Below are 7492 nucleotides of genomic sequence, written 5' to 3' on the forward strand. Positions count from 1 at the left end.
TTCAACCTCAAAGAAGCTAAAGTTGTGGCCACTGGATAGAATTTTCCAAACTTGGATAACACTTTGAAGGACCTGTGGAAGCACCCTCAATGGATGAAAATCAAGCTGTTTATGTGGATGGTGCATCACAAAAGGATCTTGACTTGGGAAAATATTAGAAAGAAAGGTTTTGCAAGACCTTCCAGATGCTAGTTATGTGGTATCCAGGAGGAAATGAGGGATCACCTTCTCAGCCTCTACACCTTCACCTCTACCCTATGGAACTAGTTAGCCTGTATATTTAGACAAACTGGCAGAGATGAAAACGACATCTCCAAAACCTTAAGGAATTGGAGGAAAAAACTCTGAGAGAATGAGACTGTCAACTCAGCCTGGACCCTAATCCCAGGCTTCCTTATCTGGAACGTATGGAAAGAACGCAATAATAGAATTTTCAAGGAAAAATATTGCCCACCCCAAATCATCATAAATAAGCTCCTCAGGCAGCTCAAAGAGAATATTAATACATTTCAGAAGAACCCTCCTGAGAATCTGCCTTCTCCTCAGTACACTCGAATTCTTCATCTTTTGGGCCTACAGAAGATGGTCCCTCAAGGCCCAATCCAGATTCCTTCTTGTGCTACTATGAGGGAGGACTTCGGTCATCCCCCCCCCCCAGGTACTTAAAATTAAATACAGATGGAGCCTCAAAAGGTGACCCAGGGGAAGCAGGGTATGGAGGTGCCATCAGAGATGACAAGGGGAATTTAATAGTCATCTTTCACAGCTACTTAGGGAATGCTACCAACAACATGGCGAAACTGATGGGCATAGAACAAGGATTATAGATTCTAAGAAACCTCAACATGAAGAACTCCATAATAGAAGTTGATTCTGAATTAACAATCAATTCTATGAAAAGAATTGCTAATGGCTCAGACCTTCAGAAAGTCTCGCACCACTAGAGACTGTTGTAGGTTTATCGGTGCATTCGATCACATCTGAGAATCCTAAGAACCCTAAGCGTTGCTCATGTGCGCAGAAATGCCAACAGAGTGGTGGACTGGCTGGCAAATGAAGGGGTGCTCTGCAAGAATGAATACAGTTTTTACAAATGGGAAACGATGCCACAGGGAATTTGAGAGAAGAATGCTATAGTATGGCTCATGCTGACAATGAGATTTTTCTCAAGCAGGGCAGGGAAGAGGATGGGGGACTAGGGTTCATCTGGCCTCTGCTCTCGATCGTGATGTTTTGAAGGCTTTCTTTTGGATGGTAGGAGGCGAGGAATAAGTGTTTTTTATTCACAGAGGAATAAGAGGTAAAGTGGTTTTGTGGTTTTGTGGTTTATCGCACACATCTGAGCCCTAAAGTGGTTTTACAAGGTTTTCCTCTGATGCCATTCATCAATCAACACATGGCAGCAAGAGGAGAGAGAATACCACCCATATTGTGTGGGTTATCCTCGTGCTTCTTCGTCGTGCAATATTCTCCTCAGTCATCAGATTAGGGGAGGGAGATCAATGGCTCTAGTACGTCGAGCTAGTTAGTGGAGTTATCCTTCATTCTTTTCAAAGTACTACGTGTTGGATCCTGAAGGGCGGATCTCTCAGTCGCACGGGTTTTAAAACTCGGGCGGACCCATTTTATTCTATGTTTTGAGACTTTTCTCCTTATGTGTTCGAGAGGTTGTTTGTTGTTAGGATTGCAGCCTGTTGTTTAGGGTTGAGCGGTCCCGTTGACAATGTCTGGGACTTGTATCATAATTATGTAATTTTTTAAGCCTTTGAATGAGAAACGAAAAACACTCTTTCCTTAGCAAAAAAAAGAAAAAAAGAAAAAGAAGGAATTAGTTTAGGAATAATAAACAAATAAGGATTTATTTAATTATTCCTAAGGGATTTAGTCAAATTTAACAAAGAATAATAACTAGTTAGCGATTAATTTATTATTCTTAGAGAAAAATAAGATAATAATGATTTGTTTGTTTATTTTTCATTATTGGGTCAAATTTGACAAAGAATAATAATAAAACAATGGTTAAATTAATTATTTCTAGAAGAAAATCAAATAAATAGTGATTTATTTAATTATTCTTCATGGGTTTAACTATAAATTACTTAACAAAGGTGATTTATTAGGTGATTTCTTACAGTGAAAGAAATTTTACTACGGTAAAATTGGCTTTACATGGTCTATTTCATTCCATCTATAGGCTAGATGACCAAAAATTGGTAATAACAAATTGCCCCCAAAATATGAGTGTTAGGAGCAAAGTGTATGACTGAAGTATGTTGTAAAGACACAATCACTTAGACAACACAGGGGAGTCAAGGAGGGAGAGAGAGAGACCAATGAAGCTGAAGTTGAGAGAAGATAGTGACAGAGGGGGCGAGACTAATGCAACTCTCCTTTTATGTTGTGGTACTAGACCTCAATGAGGCAGGGGAGGCATACCCATACCCACCAAGATAACTTAGTACAAAATAATGATTTGCCAAGAAATATGAAACTGAGCAATAAAGTACATGCTAAATGGTACATGACACACTTGCATAACAGAGCCAAGAAATAATACAACGTGTCGCATATACATATTGCACCTGGTAAAAGCATGATCTAGGAATGAATACAATAATATCTGAGTACATGAGATACAATGCCCCTTCCCTCAAAAAATGGGTGGGAGGTAGGGTAGAACAACCAAGGAAACCCTGTTGAATAAGGAAGGGCTATGCAAAACTGAATGGATCATCTGGAGGAGACATGCATGCTATGAACACTGCAGTCGGTAGAAATCGAACCCATCAACGCTGCGGAACTGCATCTGAGGGTGTAGCATGGTAGGTATGCATCTGGGCATGTGTGGGGCTACCTAAAGGGCTACCCCCTCATGAGGTCTAAAACATCTCACACATACCCAAAAAACACTGGTACAATCTGCTTCATCACTATACCATCAAGTGTACGGATCACAGACATGGAACAACCAAGTAAAAGGGCAATAATGAGACCCTCTATTTTAAACAAGGTATTGAATAAGAATGGATGCTGGAACAGAGATACACCGCCCTCTACGTTTTTCTTTTAGAATAAATGAGCTAATGTCGGCAGAATAAGGCTTGCAATAGATGAGGCAATGGTGGTCCTCAGCTAAAGCATGAGAGCAAATAGTAATGTGACTGATGGACTGACACTAGGGATAGTTCATGGTTGACCTGGCAACAACTGACTCAACTCTGGAGGGGATGGGGATAGTATGACTATGTCAAAATGGGCAACATAGGATGAAAGATATTAAAATATGGATGGAACACTGTGACATGATATGATGTGACATGAAATAGACTCCAAGAATGTAAGGGTGACTCATCGGGGATGCTTTGAACAAGGGTGACTCAATGACACTACCACATAGACTAGGCCCGGTGGGGACCATGAAAATATGAGTAAATGATGGTTATTCATTATTGGGTGTGGAGCCTAATTACCTTATTTATTCAGAGGTATCAGCGCATTGGACCCCAATTCATAATGTGGCGACATCGCCGCCCCTAATATTTGCATTGTAAGGGAGGTCCAGGGGGGGTAACAACAATCTTTGGGAGCCCCCCCCCCTGGCGAGGGATCGGGGGAAGTGCCCCTGAAGATAAAAGTAGATGTAAAATTTCCTTGTAAAATGATGTAATTTCATAGTCAATCTGGGCCATTCATTAGGCAGAGAGCTCACAGTAGGAGTGTTATGTTTAATTTAGGGTTTTTTTCCCTAGAAGGCAACCCATCGCTATATATGAGGGAAATGTATTGTGTCTATGTAGATCTGTATTCTGAGCGAGAAAGAGAGAGGATATTGTGTGAGAGCGAAGAGAGAATTACAGAAGATCTGATGTAGGTTGTATCACTTCAGTTTGCTGGATAATATAAAAGGAAGGACTAGTTATTTCTCCATGGACGTAGCCCAACTTGGGTGAACCACATATATCTGTGTCTCTCTTGTTTTATGTGTTTTATGTGTTTATATTTCTACAATATATTTTATGTGTTCCATTGCTCTGTAATATATAATTCTCTAACAATTGGTATTAGAGCCGAAGGTATATTTGGCTGATAAATGCAGGAGAGAAGGCTTACTGGTTGAAGTGGGAGAAATGGTGGAAGATGGTAGGTTTAGGGTCGAAAAATTTAACGGACAAAACTACCAGCTATGGAAGATGCAGATGGAAGATTATCTGTATCAGAAAAGGCAAAGAGCCATGACGTGGTCTCTCATGCTCATGTAATTCACATTATTCAAATAATTTAATAATACATTTAAATATATGAGTAAGTGGTCTTAAGATAGTGCATCTATCTTAGACTCACCTGGTTGAGACAATTTCTCAACTTACACACTAATTTAGGAGAGCTAATTGGAGAGAATCTCTCATCCAAACTAGACTCCTTAGTTTGAGAAATTCTCATGATTTTATTTATTTAAGGTTATAATTGGATTTATTATTGATTTTTAAGAGAGTGAGGCTAATAAAAATAATAAACATCATCAATATGTTATTGATATGATTGAATATCTTTAATTTGCCTTTAACAAATTACAATCCTTCTATAATATTACTATATGAATTAATAATATTAACTTATAAATTAGTCTCCAACCTAATCTTGGATCGGTCAAACTCTAACAAGTTTCAATATTCAAGCTAATTACTTTTAGATGACACTACTCTTAAACATTTAGCTTGTGATTCCGAAATAAAATAAGCATTAGATAAATACACATTGTCAAAAATACGTTTTAGATAAATTTTAAACTTCAAAAAGAGCAAAATACGTTGTTAGGACGTTGTTGGAAAAAAAACAAACTGCCAAAAGTACCTGTACTTGCAAACGCATCACTAAACCTAGCCATATAAAAATTTCACCTTTGTCTACAAGAATGGAGTCAATACCACCCTAGACTATTACGACATCAATCTTGAAGAAGTCTAGCTTCATCTCACCTTCTCCACATCCCACGTAGACTGCCAAAAAGCCTTTGGAACATGCTTGAAGAACCAATTTCACGGCTCAAGTACATGCAAGAAGTTCTATCCAACGTATACTTTGACACACATGACATGTTACTGAGACACGACATTAAGTATTTTTCTCTCACACACGACATTAAGAAACAAATGTTACTGAGACACGACATTAAGTATTTTTCTCTCACACATGACATGTTCATAATGAAATTTTTTGAAAATTAAAATATCATCCAAATAGACTATCCTATCTAGAAATGGCTCCAACACCAAAAAGAGCAAAATACGTTGTTAGGACGTTGTTGGAAAAAAAACAAACTGCCAAAAGTACCTTTACTTGCAAACGCATCACGGGCTTCAAATTCCATTCCTGGTTGTCACGATGAGAATATCAACTCAGCACAGCTTGCAAATGAAATGGAAGCGTCCTATTTCGACATAAAATATATATTTAGTTAAAAATAGTTACGGGACTGCACAAGTAATAATGTTGTTGATGGAGTTGGTATCACACGCACTTTAATGGATACCCTCCATTAAGTACAACTAATGTAAATGTAATCTGTAATTTGCCAATAATGTTAGTGCGATTAAAGGTAATAAACGCAGAGGGATCACTACAAACATTCAATGGAGAAAAGACCGATCACTTAATAATGTAATTGCACTATGGCAGCTGGGATGCACTGCCACTGTGCATAAATTCTTGCAGCAATAACTTAAGATGTGAATCATGCTCATCCACCATATCACTTTCAAGAAAATCGCCAAAAACTCGCACAACATCGTCCCTCCTTCTTTCAGAACCTTCTTCCTTAAGAAGTGCCACCACAATATTTATACCAAATTGCAAATGAGACGATCCCAGACATTTGAAACCAGCAAGGACGAGTTCCACCATTCGGACAATTTCTGTTACTATATCTGATTTTTGCAACGCCTTCTTGGACTCCGAGAAAAACTCATTCTCTCCTTCTTCAAGTGAGGTAGTTGTGAGAATGGAGTTAATTAACCAGAGCACTGCTTCAAGTGCTACATTAATTATATCGACATTCTTAGCTTCATCATCCTCATTCTTTTTCTTCTTCAACGTTCTTGACCTACTACATTCATCAGTTATGGTTGCATGGTGCAAGTAATGCAAACGGGAGATGCAAAGAATTGCTGAATGAAGTACAAGGCCAACGAAATTAGAGTCTGAGATGATGCAATTCAATGGATCTTTTATCCAGGCAGCCTTTAGGATTAACATTGCGTTGTAGAGGTCTTCATTAGTTATATCGCTCAAATTTCCACGCTCTAACGCACGGACGGTGATCATGACTATCCGGAAGCAGAAATGGTCGACCTTAGATCTCCCATGAATTTCGATGTTCAAGTCGTAAAGCATCCGACGATAAATTCTTAAAACCATGCTCCGGATCTTCAACTGATCGCATGGCGTTACAAGGCAAGACAGCGCTGTAAAAATCCCGAACAAAATGTCTGGAGGAATATTAGTATCCTTGAAACCAATGAGATCCACGAGCCTGCACACTTCCTTGCACACTTGTTTCAAAGTATCACATGAAGATGCGTAGAGATTGCATAAAAAACAAAACCGGCCATCTAATACCGGCAACAACTTTTCGTATCCTCCTATTGAACAAAACACAACCCTGTTTCCAGGTTGGTATGGGCAATAGAGGCGGAGAAGATTAAATTTCTTCCACAACACTTTCCAATAATGCTCTTCCGGCACCTCTCGCTTTCCCCTCTCATAATCCGAAATCAACCCCTTCACCAGAATTTTCATATCTGCTTCGCTCAATACTTGAGTATAGTCGGAGATGACATCTAGCCTTTGAGTTGGGCTTGAGTTGTTGAACATGTATCGTTGCATTTCTTGCCTCAACTCAACCTGCGGAATATCTGCTTCGCTCAAGAATTGAGTATAGTCGGAGAGGACATCTAGCCTTTGAGTTGGGCTTGAGTTGTTGACCATGTATCGTTGCATTTCTTGCCTCAACTCAACCTGCGGAATAACATTGGTAATGTCAAAAGGCTGACGTGTAAACGGACTAACTGCTTCGTGCTTGGCATCCCAAATAGTTTCCAATGTAGTTCGATCGTATAGAACCTGAGCGGGGTCTTTTGTGTGCGGCAATCTAACTGGATCATACTCAAATTCTTGAGTCAACACATCTATGTACATTTCAGGAATCTCACGATCCATTTTCGGCAATAATGATCGCCACCCAGGATTTCTCTTTACCTTACAAAATATTTGTTTCTATTTTGTATGATAGGATATTATTATTATATATATATATATGCCATCAAATGTGCCTCATATCTTAGGATGGGTCGGTTTTGTCTAATTATTTTTTAACGAGGGGTTGTGTTAATTAATTGTTAAAAATTAATATATTCAAATTATTTTTAATTAAATTAAAGTCTACTTAAATGCCATATGATTTCATTAGTGCAACTTATAAGTACATAAATAATGA

The sequence above is a fragment of the Pinus tabuliformis genome, chromosome 3_2, assembly GCF_031772625.1.
Source record: "Pinus tabuliformis cultivar Carrire ecotype Pingquan chromosome 3_2, CPIR1, whole genome shotgun sequence".
Taxonomy (NCBI): Eukaryota; Viridiplantae; Streptophyta; class Pinopsida; order Pinales; family Pinaceae; genus Pinus; species Pinus tabuliformis.